At 50.9% G+C, this 15684-nt stretch overlaps 3 pseudogenes; all 3 read left to right on the plus strand.

Annotated features, from left to right (window-relative positions):
- Window positions 1–221: 221 nt before the first annotated feature.
- LOC144669753 (U2 spliceosomal RNA) lies at window positions 222–401 on the plus strand (annotated as a pseudogene).
- A 5351-nt stretch (window positions 402–5752) lies between these two features.
- LOC144669856 (U2 spliceosomal RNA) lies at window positions 5753–5926 on the plus strand (annotated as a pseudogene).
- Window positions 5927–14965: 9039 nt separating this feature from the next.
- On the plus strand, window positions 14966–15144 carry LOC144669670 (U2 spliceosomal RNA; annotated as a pseudogene).
- Window positions 15145–15684: the final 540 nt, after the last annotated feature.

Below are 15684 nucleotides of genomic sequence, written 5' to 3' on the forward strand. Positions count from 1 at the left end.
CGCTGTCTAAGACCTTTCTACCACAGCGCACCGAGAGACTGGGAACTGTTTAGAGCCCCTCGGGCTGTACAGATCAAAATGAAAGGCTGTAAATGACTGTAATATTGTTTGTACTGATGCACCTGGTGATACATTTTGTAAAAGTTTAACCTGGATTGTACCCTTGTAATGTTGTTTTTGAAATGGTTTTGAATGTGATTGAAGATTTTTATGAATAAAGTATATTTTTACAAAAAAAAAAAAAAAAATCTGTTCTTATCAGTTTAATATCTGATATGTCCCTTATCTGGGGACCATATATTAAATTGATTTTTGGAGCAGGGAGATGGAGTAGGGGCTTGCTCCGTCCACTCCACGCATCGACCCGGTATTGCAGTATCTCTGGGAATGGTGCACCACCCCTTTCCAGGGGATTTTCAATGCTAAAAATAGATTTCTTACAAACATCTGCTTTCTTTACTTTTCAACATGCGCATCTTTCAAAACACAACTTTCTTTCTTTCTCATCGCTTCTCGGCCTTTTGGCTAACATCAAGTGTAGTGTTGCAGGGGCGACACCATGGTCCTGCCATGGCAAGGTCGGGATGGAAGGGCGAAAACCAATCGTAATCCGAATTCATACCGTGGGTTACCTATCACCGTCCGAGTCACGGTGAACCACAGCGACGAAGGAGGATCACCTATGGATCGGGGCTTCTTCACCAGGAGGATCCTGTTGAAGGCGTGCGGCTTCCAAGCTACGGAGATCTTCACCCTGCATGACTCCCGCAAAGGTGGTTATTTCGACGTGACGTTCAAGCAAGTGGCAGACTGCGTCCGGCTCCTGAGGGTGTTCGAGGAGAAGAGAGACCTGCCGGAGATGAAGATCCTGACGGCGGAGCCGCACTTTTCTCTGCCGTTGCAACGGGAACGTGAGGTGATGGTGCATGTGTACAACCCCTTCGTCCCTGTCGCCGACGTGGTCACCTTCCTCACCAGGTACTTCGATAAGGTGGGGAGCGGCACTGAGATTCGAGACGACTTGGGGATCTGGACAGGCAAACGCCTGTTTAAGGTCACGCTAAAGACCGATGGTAAGGGAGCCATTTTCCACCCTCCTTCCAGTTTCGCTATCGGGGGAAACCGTGGCTACCTGGTCTACGCTGGGCAACCCAAGCATTGTCGCTCATGCGGCAAGGCTGGTCATGTGGCGGCCAACTGCAGCGCCTCCCTCTGCAAGATCTGCAAACAGGAAGGGCACCAGACAAAAGACTGCAAACAGGCCAAGTGCTGCAACCTGTGTGGCGAGGCAAGTCACCTCTACAGGACCTGCCCCAAACGCTGCCGTACTTACGCACAGGCAGCCAAAGCCGACCACGGGGAAGCAGAAGAAATGTTCCGTGTCACTCCAACCACCAAGGCCCCCAGGGAGCTCAACGGGACAAAGGAGGACACAGAGAGAGACAAGGTGGAGAAAGAGATTGAGGCAACAGAGAGCCAATCAACAGCACTACCCCCTGAACCTTCCAGTCCTCAGGACAGCGAATCAATGGAGGAGGAGGCAGCAGTGGAAAAGCAGCAGGGGGAGTGGCGGACGGTGAAGAACAAGAAAAGTAAGAGGGAGCGAAGAAGAAGCAAAGGCGTTTCCCAGAGAAGCGGCAAGAGGCGTCTCCCATCCGACACGGATGACAAGGGCAGCAGCTCTTCGGATGAGGAAGTGCCAGAGCGGCACCGACAGAAGAGGCGGCAAAGCTCCAGGGCGTTGGAGGACGAGACACCCGAGCTCCAGAAAATTGGAGACAACAAGGAGACCAGCGCACCCCAACTTGGCCTGCAACCTGAGGAGGCCAGTGCACCACAGCCCCTGGAATCTGGGAGCAGTGAGGCAATCATCGCACCCCAGCTCCAGGAAGCCGGGAACAGCAACCCCCCAGAGGGGGTGAGTTTTGGAGAAGCTTCTCCAGCAAAGGTCATCTCAAAATCCGCTCACTACGTGAACCTCCAGATGCCACTGGAGCAGAACACGGCCAAGGAGATCTACCTCAGCCCATCCAAAGTGAAGGAATTTGAGCTCACTACGGGTATGAAGGAGCAGACTAAAGGTCTGGGACTCTCAGAGACAGTGGGTTTGGTAGGAGAATAAATGCTTTAATATGGGTTTAAAGATTGTATCCATAAATGTGCGTAGCATTAAATCTACTACGCGATGTGTTGCGACCTTGGACTACCTAGCCAAGGTCAAAGCTGACCTGTTGTTTCTGCAGGAGTGTGCGATACCGCACCTCAGCTCCTACAGGCAATGGTCACGATGGTGGTCCCACGGGCCATCGATCTGGTCGGGCGGAAACGACTCTCGTTCCTCCGGCCTGGGTATTCTGCTGCGGGGAGGCAACTTCACCGTCTCCGAGGTCAAGGAGGTGGTGGGCGGGCGACTCCTGGTAGCAGACGTAATGTACAAGAACGCTCCACTCCGGTTAATTAACGTGTACGGCCCGGCACAAGGGGCTGAGCGGCTGGAGGTTTTTCAGCAGCTCCCACTGCTGCTGGCGACCTCCAGGCCGGTCATTCTGGGCGGGGACTTCAACTGCATCATCGATGCGGCTGGACGATCCGGCAGGGCCGGAAGCAGATTGGACGCTACGTCCAGATCCCTGATGGAAACAGTTAAGGATGCCAAGCTGCACGACGTCTTCAGCAACCCTGCAGACGGAGCGCAGCGTAGATACACCTGGTCGCGGCCAGACGGGTCCATTCGTTCCAGGATAGACTTCCTGTTTGTGTCCCGTGCATTCACAGTCAGATCCACCGAGGTCAAGCCGGTGTTCTTCTCTGACCACTGCCTCCTACTGGCGGACTGCCACTTGGAGGAAGACCTGAGGGTGGGCAGGGGGGCATGGAAGCTAAATGTGCAACTGCTGACCCCAGAGAACATTGAGGAGCTCAAGAGGGATTACAAAGGTTGGAGAACCGTGAAACCCCTCTTTGAGTCCCTGACACACTGGTGGGAAGTGATCAAGGGAAGCATCAAGAGGTTTTTCATCCTCAAAGGCACCCAGAAAGCTAGAAAGGAACAGAGGGAAATGTCCCGACTCCAGGAAAAGATGCAGAATCTGCTCCGGCTGCGGTCGATGGGGGTCGATGTCAAGGAGGAGCTCCAAGAGGTGAAGGGCCAGCAAGCCTCGCACTTTGCCTCGGAGGCCTCCAAGATCATCTTCCGTTCCAGAGTCCGCTCCGTGGAGCAGGATGAGACGTGCTCACGTTTCTTCTTCCAAAAGGTACACAGAGAGCGCTCTGTGATCAGCAGCCTGAAGGAAGAAGACGGCTCAGTAAAGTCATCACGGTCCGACATTCTGAGGATCAGCAAATCCTTTTATGCCGGACTGTATGACGTGAAGCCCACGGACAGCACGGCCTCCCAGTCCTTCCTGTCCTCTATCACGGAGGTCCTAGACCACAGTACGCGGGAGAGCCTAGACAAACCGCTAACTCCTGACGAACTGACTAAGGCCCTCGAGTCCTTCGAGAAGAGTAAAACCCCCGGAAGCGACGGCCTGCCGGCGGAGTTGTATTCGGCTCTGTGGGACTTGATCGGCCCAGACCTGCTAGAAGTGTACGAGAGTATGCTCCTGGCCGGCAGCATGTCAGAATCCATGAGGAAAGGCATCATCACCCTCATCTACAAGCACAAGGGGGAAAGGGAGGAAATTAGAAATTGGCGACCCATTTCACTGTTGAATATGGACTATAAGATTCTGTCCAAGGTCATCGCCAACCGGGTCAAATCCGCTCTGGAATTGGTGATTCACCCTGACCAGACCTGCTCTGTGCCAGGCAGGAAGATCTCTGACAGCCTGGCGCTGCTCAGGGATACGATTGCCTATGTACAGGACAGGGGTGTGGATACCTGCCTCATCAGCTTGGATCAGGAGAAGGCCTTTGACAGAATATCGCACACCTACATGGGGGATGTGCTCTCCAAAATGGGCTTTGGGGAGGGAATTCGAAATTGGATCCAACTGCTCTACACTAACATCAGTAGCGCAGTCTCAATCAATGGGTGGGAAACAGATAGCTTTCCGATTAAATCTGGAGTCAGGCAGGGCTGCCCTCTCTCGCCTGTCCTTTTTGTGTGCTGCATAGAACCCTTTGCCGAGTCCATCAGGAAGGATCCGGGCATAAGAGGAGTGACGATCCCAGGCAGTGGAGGCACTCAGGTAAAAGCCTCCCTGTACATGGACGACGTCGTCGTCTTCTGCTCGGATCCGCTGTCGGTGCGCAGACTGATGCACGTCTGCGACCAGTTCGAACTGGCCTCGGGAGCCAAGGTAAATCGTGGGAAGAGCGAGGCCATGTTCTTTGGGAACTGGGCTGACCGATCCTTTGTCCCCTTCACTGTCAGGGCTGACGGCCTGAAGGTGCTGGGGATATGGTTCGGAGGGACCGGGGCATGCGTTAGAAACTGGAAGGAGCGAGTGGCTATGGTGAAAAGGAAACTGGGCATGTGGGAGCGACGCTCCCTCTCCATTGCGGGTAAGAACCTGGTCATCAGGTGTGAGGTACTCTCGCTGTTGCTGTACGTGGCGCAGGTCTGGCCCATTCCACACTCCTGCGCGACGGCGATCACTCGAGCCATCTTCCGCTTTATCTGGAGGTCGAAAATGGATCGTGTCTGCAGGGACGCGATGTACAAGCCTCTAGATAAAGGGGGAAAAAACGTGCCCAACATCGCCCTCATACTGATGGCCACCTTTGTGTGCGGCTGCATCAAGCGGTGCGTAGACCCTCAGTACGCAAACACCAAGTGTCACTACGTGCTGAGGTTCTACCTGTCCCCGGTGTTGCGAAGGATGGGTCTGGCCACGCTGCCGCGGAACGCTCCAAGTAGTTGGACCGTGCCGTACCACCTGTCCCTGGTGGAAAAATTTATGCAGAAAAACACCTTTGACCACAAGTCCATCAGGCAGTGGTCAGCACGTAACGTCCTAGAGGCCCTGAGGGATAAGGAGAGGGTGGACCCTGTGGGATGGTTCCCCGAGCAGACTGTCAAAGTCATTTGGCAGAATGCCTCATCGCCAGAACTTTCCAACAAGCACCAAGACGTAGCTTGGCTGGTGGTGAGAAAGGCCCTCCCCGTCAGATCCTTCCTACACGCCAGGAGTCTCACCCCCTCTGCACGATGCCCTCGAGGTGGCTGTGGTGGGGAAGAGACCGTTGTTCACCTCCTTGTGGATTGTGCCTTTGCAAAGAAAGTCTGGAGAGAGATGCAGTGGTTGCTGTCGAGGTTCATCCCGAGCAGTTCTGTGACACAGGACTCTGTGCTCTACGGGCTGTTCCCAGGGACACACACCGAGACAAACATCAACTGCAGCTGGAGGATCATCAACTCGGTGAAAGACGCGCTTTGGTCTGCCCGAAACTTGTTGGTCTTCCAGCACAAAGATTTGTCCCCGACCGATTGTTGCGGACTGGCACAATCCAAAGTCCAGGACTACGTGCTGAGGGACGCACTAAAGCTTGGGGCAGCTGCCGCAAAGGCGCAATGGGGAAGGGTCGCTGTCTAAGACCTTTCTACCACAGCGCACCGAGAGACTGGGAACTGTTTAGAGCCCCTCGGGCTGTACAGATCAAAATGAAAGGCTGTAAATGACTGTAATATTGTTTGTACTGATGCACCTGGTGATACATTTTGTAAAAGTTTAACCTGGATTGTACCCTTGTAATGTTGTTTTTGAAATGGTTTGGAATGTGATTGAAGATATTTTATGAATAAAGTATATTTTTGCAAAAAAAAAAAACTGTTCTTATCAGTTTAATATCTGATACGTCCCTTATCTGGGGACCATATATTAAATTGATTTTTGGAGCAGGGAGATGGAATAGGGGCTTACTCCGTCCACTCCACGCATCGACCCGGTATTGCAGTATCTCTGGGAATGGTGCACCACCCCTTTCCAGGGGATTTTCAATGCTAAAAATAGTTTTCTTACAAACATCTGCTTTCTTTACTTTTCAACATGCACATCTTTCAAAACACAACTTTCTTTCTTTCTCACTCACCCGCACCATCTACACACAAAAAACACGCACGCTCACCCAACGCTCACAGACACCACTCTCATCTCACAAACACTCTACCTCACTCATACAAAAACATCTTTCACTTGCAAATACACCTCTCAAACACTCTCTCAGCTGCACCTTTCGCCTCACAACATTTTCAACCAGCTCTCTGCTGCCGCTCCCGCCCGCTGCTGCTGCTGCTGCTGATACAGCAACAGTCAAAACTCACACCTCAAAGCTCACACACTTTACACAGCTACTCGGAAACGTCTACATCCACGTTCACACAATCCTTACACTGCACAAGGAGCCCATTCCGCCCGTCGTGACTGCACCAGCTCTCCCAATGAACATTTCACTTCGTGCCATTCTCCTGCCTTCTCCACGTAACCCAGCACATGCTTTCTTTTCAAATAATCATCTCATTCCCTCTTCAATTGAACCTGCCTCCGCCACGCTATCAGGCGGTGCATTCTAGACCCGGACCACTCGCTGCTCCTATCACTTTTGCTTCTTCTGCTAGTTACTTTAAACCTGTGCCCGCTCCTTCTCGATCCTTTCATCGGTGCAAGCAGTTTCTCCCTATCTACTCTCTCCAGATACCTCATGATTTTCAATACCTCTATCAAGTCTCCTCTCAGACTTCTTTTCCCCAAGGAATACAGTCCCAACTTCTCCAATCTTACTTCATAACTCAACTTCCTCGCCCCTGGAACCAAACTCGTAAACCTCTTCTGCACTCTCTCCAATGCCTTCACTACCTTCCTAAAATGCAAGTCAAAATGCAATCCATCAGAGTCAGCATGGCTTTATGAAGACTAAATCGTGTTTGACTAAATTGCTAGAGTTCTTTGAAGATGTGACAAGCAAAGTGGATAATGGCGATCCTGTAGATGTAGTATGTCTGGACTTCCAGAAGGCATTTGATAAGGTGCCGCACAAAAGATTAATACACAAGATAAGATCACACGCAGCTAAGGGTAATATATTTGCTTGGATAGAGCTTTGGCTAACCAACAGAAAGCAGAGAGTCAGGATAAATGGGTCTTTTGTGGATGGCAAGCTGTAACTAGTGGGGTGCCACAGGGTTCGGTCCTTGGGCCCCAACTATTTACTTGGATTCAGGAGTAGAAGGTACCATAGCTAAATTTGCAGATGACACCAAAATAGGTGGGAAAGTAAGTTGCAGTGAAGAAATGAGAAATTTACAAATGGATATGGACAGGTTAGGTGAATGGGCCAAAATTTGGCAGATGGAGTTTAACGTGGATAAGTGAGCTTATCCAGTTCAGCTCCTACAGGCAATGGTCACGGTGGTGGTCCCACGGGCCATCGATCTGGTCGGGCGGAAATGACTCTCGTTCCTCCGGCCTGGGTATTCTGCTGCGGGGAGGCAACTTCACCGTCTCCGAGGTCAAGGAGGTGGTGGGCGGGCGACTCCTCGTAGCAGACGTAATGTACAAGAACGCTCCACTCCGGTTAATTAACGTGTATGGCCCGTCACAAGGAGCTGAGCGGCTGGAGGTTTTTCAGCAGCTCCCACTGCTGCTGGCGACCTCCAGGCCGGTCATTCTGGGCGGTGACTTCAACTGCATCATCGATGCGGCTGGACGATCCGGCAGGGCCGGAAGCAGATTGGACGCTACGTCCAGATCCCTGATGGAAACAGTTAAGGATGCCAAGCTGCACGACGTCTTCAGCAACCCTGCAGACGGAGCGCAGCGTAGATACACCTGGTCGCGGCCAGACGGGTCCATTCGTTCCAGGATAGACTTCCTCTTTGTGTCCCGTGCATTCACAGTCAGATCCACCGAGGTCAAGCCGGTGTTCTTCTCTGACCACTGCCTCCTACTGGCGGACTGCCACTTGGAGAAGGACCTGAGGGTGGGCAGGGGGGCATGGAAGCTATTCGTGCAACTGCTGACCCCAGAGAACATTGAGGAGCTCAAGAGGGCTTATGAAGGTGGGAGAACCATGAAACCCCTCTTTGAGCCCCTGACACACTGGTGGGAAGCGATCAAGGGAAACACCAAGAGGCTTTTCATCCTCAAAAGCATCCAGAAAGCTAGAAAGGAAGAGAGGGAAATGTCCCGACTCCAGAAAAACATGCAGAATCTGCTCCGGCTGCAGTCGGTGGGGGTCGATGTCAAGGAAGAACTCCAAGAGGTGAAGAGCCAGCAAGCCTAGCCCTTTGCCTCCAAGAACATCTTCCGTTCCAGAGTCCGCTCCGTGGAGCAGGATGAGACGTGCTCACGTTTCTTCTTCCAAAAGGTACAGAGAGAGAGCTCTGTGATCAGCAGCCTGAATGAAGAAGACGGATCAGTAAAGTCAGCGCAGTCCGACATTTTGAGGATCAGCAAATCCTTTTATGCCGGATTTTATGACGTGAAGCCGACGGACAGCACGGCCTCCCAGTCCTCCTTGTCCTCTATCACGGAGGTCTTAGGCGACAGTACACGGGAGAGGCTGGACAAACCGCGAACTCCTGACGAACTGACTTAGGCCCTTGAGTCCTTCGAGAAGAGTAAATCTCCCCAGAAGCGACGGCTTGCCGGCGGAGTTGTATTGGGCTCTGTGGGACTGGATGGGCCCAGACCTGCTAGGGGTGTACGAGAGTATGCTCCTGGCCGGCAGTATGTCAGAATCCATGAGGAAAGGCATCATCACCCTCATGTACAAGCACAAGGAAGAAAGGGAGGAAATTAGAAATTGGCGACCCATTTCACTGTTGAATGTGGACTATAAGATTCTGTCCAAGGTCATCGCCAATCGGGTCAAATCCGCTCTGGAATTGGTGATACACCCTGACCAGACCTGCACTGTGCCGGGCAGGAAGATCTCTGACAGCCTGGCGCTGCTCAGGGATACGATTGCCTATGTGCAGGACAGGGGTGTGGACACCTGCCTCATCAGCCTGGATTAGGAGAAAGCCTTTGACAGAATATCGCACACCTACATGGTGGATGTGCTCTCAAAATGGGGTTTGGGGAGGGAATTCGCAATTGGATCCAGTTGGATCCTACTCTACACTAACATCAGTAGCGCAGTCTCAATCAATGGGTGGGAATCAGATAGCTTTCCAATTAAATCTGGAGTCAGGCAGGGCTGTCCTCTCTCGCCTGTTCTTTGCTGAGTCCATCAGGAAGGATCCGGGCATTAGAGGAGTGACGATCCCAGGCAGTGGAGGCACTCAGATCAAAGCCTCCCTGTACATGGACGATGTCGCCGTCTTCTGTTCTGATCCGCTGTCGGTGTGCAGACTGATCCACATCTGCGACCAGTTCGAACTGGACTCGGGAGCCAAGGTAAATCGTGGGAAGAGCGAGGCCGTGTTCTTTGGGAACTGGGCTGACCGATCCTTTGTCCCCTTCACGGTCAGTGCTGACGGCCTGAAGGTGCTGGGGATATGGTTCAGAGGGACCGGGGTATGCGTTAGAAACTGGAAGGATCCAGTGTCTATGGTGAAAAGGAAACTGGGAATCTGGGAGCGACGCTTCCTCTCCGTTGCGGGTAAGAACCTGGTCATCAGGTGTGAGGCACTCTCGCTGTTGCTGTACATGGCGCAGGTCTGGCCCATTCCAGACTGCTGCGCGACGGCAATCACCCGAGCCATCTTCCGCTTTATCTGGAGGTCGAAAATGGATCGTGTCCGCAGGGACGCGCTGTATAAGCCTCTAGATAAAGGGGGAATAAACGTGCCCAACATCGCCCTCACACTGATGGCCACCTTTGTGTGCGGCTGTATCAAGCTGTGCGTAGACCCTCGGTACGCAAACACCAGGTGTCACTACGTGCTGAGGTTCTACCTGTCCCTGGTTTAGCGAAGGATGGGTGTGGCCACGCTGCCGCGGAACGCTCCAAGTAGTTGGACCGTGCCGTACCACCTGTCCCTGGTGGAAAACTTTATGCAGAAAAACACCTTTGACCCCAAGTCCATCAGGCAGTGGTCGGCACGTAACGTCCTATAGGCCCTGCGGGGAAAGGAGATGGTGGATCCTGTGCGATGTTTCCCCGAGCAGACTGTCAAAGTCGTTTGGCAGAATGCCTCGTCTCCAGAACTTTCCAACAAGCACCAAGACGTAGCTTGGCTGGTGGTGAGAAATGCCCTCCCCGTCAGATCCTTCCTGAAGTCTCACCCTCTCTGCATGTTGACCTCGAGGTGGCTGTCGTGGGGACGAGACCGTTGTTCACCTCTTTGTGGAATGTGCGTTTGCAAAGAAGGTCTGCAGAGAGTTGCCGTGGTTTTTGTCGCGGTTCATCCCAAGCAGTTCTGTGACACAGGTCTCTGTGCTCTACGTGTTGATCCCAGGGACAGGGACGCACATCGAGACAAGCAGGTGGAGGATCATCTACTCGGTGAAAGACGCTCTTTGGTCTGCCCGAAACTTGTTGGTCTTCCAGTGCGATGAGTTGTCCCCAGCAGAGTGTTGCAGACTGGCTGGCACATTCCAAGGCCGAGGACTACGTGCTGAGGGACGCACTAAAGCTTGGGGCAGCCGCCACAAATGCGCAGTGGGGAACGGTCGCTGTCTAAGACCTTTCAGCCATAGTGCACCGAGGGACTGGGAAAGGTATGGACCCCTCGGCCTGAAAGACTCACATTGAATGTATGCAGTGAATATTACATTTATCACAATTGTATTGAAGCACCTCAGAGTGCAACATGATCTATGTAGATAACTTGAATACTATTGCACTGTCTGACTGCCTGTAATGAGCATGTTGAAATGTCTGTAATGTTCATTGATCGTATTGAAGCGTCGCAGGGTGCGACATGATCTATTTGAAAAACTGGAATATGATTGCACTTTTTGCGATGGCCATTTTGAAATGTTTTGTAATGTTCTTTCAGATATTTTATGGATAAGGTATATTTTTCCACAAAAAAACGACAACAGTTACAAAGAAAACCAACAGCAGCAACAACAGCTCTTCTCCACAGTCTGAATTAGAATTTCAGAGTCAGAAAACAGAGCAAAAAAACACGCAGCGTCCTGAAATGACAAACCTGAAATGAAAGTGTACTTAGTGTATCAAGCCTTTAAACTGCATTGCTGAAAACTCCTTCCTGCCTGCTAGTGCAACAAGATGCTGCAAAGTATATTACACAGCGAATCAGGCCTTCAGTCGTCTTGACTTGTGCAGCTCCAGTGACTTCAGGCCTCCAAAAGCAGGCCAGTATTTGAAAGGGCTCCTCTTGACAAGTGTAAGACCCTGATCAAACTAAATATTTTAATTTTCTTAACCAGTGAGATTGAACGAACCGTGATGCATGTCCAAGACAAAATAGAATATAAAGCAATGTAAAGTAAATTAATAACAAATTGAGAAAGTAAATATGGAACACAAAATATTTTAAAACTAGGGCACAGGTTAAAAACATGATCCTAATTTCTGTTGAACTGAATGAGGCGAGTCATTACAGTGCGTGACCGATTTGTTTAAGTGTGCGGGCCCATTAAACTTTTTGCACAGCCGCGCAAATTTAAAGGGGCTTATGTGGCGGTGTGTCTGTGAGGAAACCTCTCCTCATATCTTGTATCCCACTGTGAAATCGTCTTCAGCTCCCAAATTGCACTCAGACAATGTGCTACATTTGCATATTGTGCAGGAGTCGGGGGAGGGGTCATGGGGCTGCCCCTTGTCTCTGTACTTGAAATGGCAGCCAGGCAGCAACTGTAGTGCTTCCTCAAATCCAACCTGAAGAAAAGGCAAGACATGTTGGGTGCTGAGAGGGAGAAGCATTGCCACTTTAGGTTCTACTTGGATTTTACTGAGGTAAAAGGTGATTGAAAAAGTCAAGCCTTTCTCCCCTAGCAGTTACCACTGAGGACAGAAATAATACCGAGCGCTGATCTATCACCGAGCACTGAGGCCGGCCAAGGGGAGGCATCTGAAAGCTGCAGAGAGAGCAAGAAGCCAGGATGGACGACTGAGAATACTGGCTGAGATAGACAGCAAAAACTGTGACACAAGCTCAGGTAAGCGTGGTGTTTTGCAGTTCAAGTTCATCACTTTGTGACAGTATAGGTATTTTTCACTTTCCTAGGATAAGGCTGTTCCCTTTCTAGAAGTTAGAAACAGCCGTGCAGATGTATTTTCTGCGCTCCTTTGCTTGCCTGCTGAATAGGACTGATGGGAGGGGAAAAGGTGATTAAAAGAGAGCCGACATCATTGCAGGCTGGCAGATGGTGTGCTGTGCTGTGCACGCAGGTGGTTTTGTTGTTTGGCTTGTGTGTGACTTCTGGTTGAAGCTGAAAGATTTCTAAAATTTTGAAGGAAATAATCTTCGAGAAGGGGAGAAACATTTTCAACATTTTAACAGGATCTAAGGCTGTTCGCTGTGTCGTACCTGTACTTATCCTTGCTGCCACCTGCCTTCTCACTGCTGATCATCATCTTGTGTTATTATAATGATATAATGCATTGGACTTATTTACTGTGACTTCATAACATGACACATTTCCCTTCTGGTGATGTCATGCTGACATCCCGTAAAGGAAATAGACCAACAGTCAGCCCAAAAGAAGGCCCAATGCCAAGCAAAGGAAGCCCATAAACGAGGATGCTAGACAGCTCGTACAAAAGAAAGCAGGGCATCAGGAAACAACTCAACAGCAGCTGACGTAGTACTCTCCAGGTTCAGTGCAGGAGAAGCACTGGAATCAGTAAAAAGTAATGCCCCTACATGTCTGAACATACAACTTAGGAGCAGGAGTAGGCCACTGGGCCCCAAGAGCCTGCTCCACTACTCAGAAGATCATGGCTGATCCGATTGTAACCTCAACCCCACATTCCTGCCTACCAGCGATAACCTTCCAACCCCGCCTTGTTAATCTATCCAGCTCTGTCTTGAAAATATTCAAAGACTCTGTTTCCACCACCTTTCGAGGAAGAGAGTTCCAAGGACTCTCTACACTCTGGGAGAAACGCTGCTGACTTTGCCTTCCCTGTAGATGTGGAAGGACTTTAGCTGCATACCTGGTCAGCTGGCAAGCTCCACAGACCGATCGGCGCAGGCTTGGAGGGCCGAAGGGCCTGTTCCTGTGCTGTACTTTTTTTTCTTCTTTGTTCTTTGACTGCTCAAGCTGAAAGCAAAGACAAAAATACAGCAGGCCTCGATCGAAGAACTCCTCTGCGCTGTGAGCTAGTTGCTCACACGGAAACTCAGCTACAAAGACTCATGGATTGTCTCTCATGCCTGTCACGTGTTCTCCCTTGTGACTGAGTGTTTCTCGAAATTTTCCATTACCTGCCAGTTACACGACACATCTAGCGCAACCGTAGACAGCGACCTTTCTCCATTACGCCTTTGCCCCAAACTTTAGTGCGTCCCTCAGCACGTAGTCCTGGACCTTGGAATGTGCCAACTCTTTGCAATGGAAGACCAACAAGTTTCGGACAGCCAAAGAGTGTCTTTCACCGAGTGGATCCTCCGGCGGTAGTTGATGTTTGTCTCGGCGTGTGTCCCTGGGAACAGCCCCTGGAGCACAGAGTCCATACCTGTGTCACGGAACTGCTCGGGATGCACCTCGACAAGAACCACGGCCACTCTCTTCAGAGTTCTGGTGATGAGGCATTCTGCCAAATGACCCTGACGGTCTGTTCGGCGAACCGTCCGCCGGAATCCACCATCTCCTTTTCCCGCAGGGCCTCTAGGGTGATACGTGCTAACCACTGCCTGATGGACTTGCGGACAAAGGTGTTTCTCTGCATAAGTTTTTCCACACGGGGCAGGTGATACGGCACTTGGAGCGTTCCGCGGCAGGGTGGCCAGACCCATCCTTCGCAACACCAGGGACAGGTAGAACCTCAGCACGTAGTGACGCTTGGTGTTTGGGTCTACACACAGCTTGATACTGCCATACACAAAGGTGGCCATCAGGATGAGGGTGATGTTGGGCATGTTTTTTCCCCCTTCATCCAGAGTTTTTTTACATCATGTCCCTGCAAACAGGATCCACTTTTGACCTCCAGATAAAGCGGAAGATGGCTGGCGTGATCGCCACAGCGCAGGAGTGAGGAATGGGCCAGACCTGCGCCACGTACAGCAACACCTGTCCCTGGTGGAAAAATTTATGCAGAAAAACACCTTTGACCACAAGTCCATCAGGCAGTGGTCAGCACGTAACGTCCTAGAGGCCCTGAGGGATAAGGAGAGGGTGGACCCTGTGGGATGGTTCCCCGAGCAGACTGTCAAAGTCATTTGGCAGAATGCCTCATCGCCAGAACTTTCCAACAAGCACCAAGACGTAGCTTGGCTGGTGGTGAGAAAGGCCCTCCCCGTCAGATCCTTCCTACACGCCAGGAGTCTCACCCCCTCTGCACGTTGCCCTCGAGGTGGCTGTGGTGGGGAAGAGACCGTTGTTCACCTCCTTGTGGATTGTGCCTTTGCAAAGAAAGTCTGGAGAGAGATGCAGTGGTTGCTGTCGAGGTTCATCCCGAGCAGTTCTGTGACACAGGACTCTGTGCTCTACGGGCTGTTCCCAGGGACACACACCGAGACAAACATCGACTGCAGCTGGAGGATCATCAACTCGGTGAAAGAGGCGCTTTGGTCTGCCCGAAACTTGTTGGTCTTCCAGCACAAAGAGTTGTCCCCGACCGATTGTTGCGGACTGGCACAATCCAAAGTCCAGGACTACGTGCTGAGGGACGCACTAAAGCTTGGGGCAGCTGCCGCAAAGGCGCAATGGGGAAGGGTCGCTGTCTAAGACCTTTCTGCCACAGCGCACCGAGAGACTGGGAACTGTTTAGAGCCCCTCGGGCTGTACAGCTCAAAATGAAAGGCTGTAAATGATTGTAATATTGTTTGTACTGATGCACCTGGTGATACATTTTGTAAAAGTTTAACCTGGATTGTACCCTTGTAATGTTGTTTTTGAAATGGTTTTGAATGTGATTGAAGATATTTTATGAATAAAGTATATTTTTACAAAAAAAAAAAAAAAATCTGTTCTTATCAGTTTAATATCTGATACGTCCCTTATCTGGGGACCATATATTAAATTGATTTTTGGAACAGGGAGATGGAATAGGGGCTTGCTCCGTCCACTCCACGCATCGACCCGGTATTGCAGTATCTCTGGGAATGGTGCACCACCCCTTTCCAGGGGATTTTCAATGCTAAAAATAGTTTTCTTACAAACATCTGCTTTCTTTACTTTTCAACATGCACATCTTTCAAAACACAACTTTCTTTCTTTCTCACTCACCCGCACCATCTACACACAAAAAACACGCACGCTCACCCAACGCTCACAGACACCACTCTCATCTCACAAACACTCTACCTCACTCATACAAAAACATCTTTCACTTGCAAATACACCTCTCAAACACTCTCTCAGCTGCACCTTTCGCCTCACAACATTTTCAACCAGCTCTCTGCTGCCGCTCCCGCCCGCTGCTGCTGCTGCTGCTGATACAGCAACAGTCAAAACTCACACCTCAAAGCTCACACACTTTACACAGCTACTCGGAAACGTCTACATCCACGTTCACACAATCCTTACACTGCACAAGGAGCCCATTCCGCCCGTCGTGACTGCACCAGCTCTCCCAATGAACATTTCACTTCGTGCCATTCTCCTGCCTTCTCCACGTAACCCAGCACATGCTTTCTTTTCAAATAATCATCTCATT

The sequence above is a fragment of the Cetorhinus maximus genome, chromosome 29 (genome assembly GCF_964194155.1).
Source record: "Cetorhinus maximus chromosome 29, sCetMax3.hap1.1, whole genome shotgun sequence".
Taxonomy (NCBI): Eukaryota; Metazoa; Chordata; class Chondrichthyes; order Lamniformes; family Cetorhinidae; genus Cetorhinus; species Cetorhinus maximus.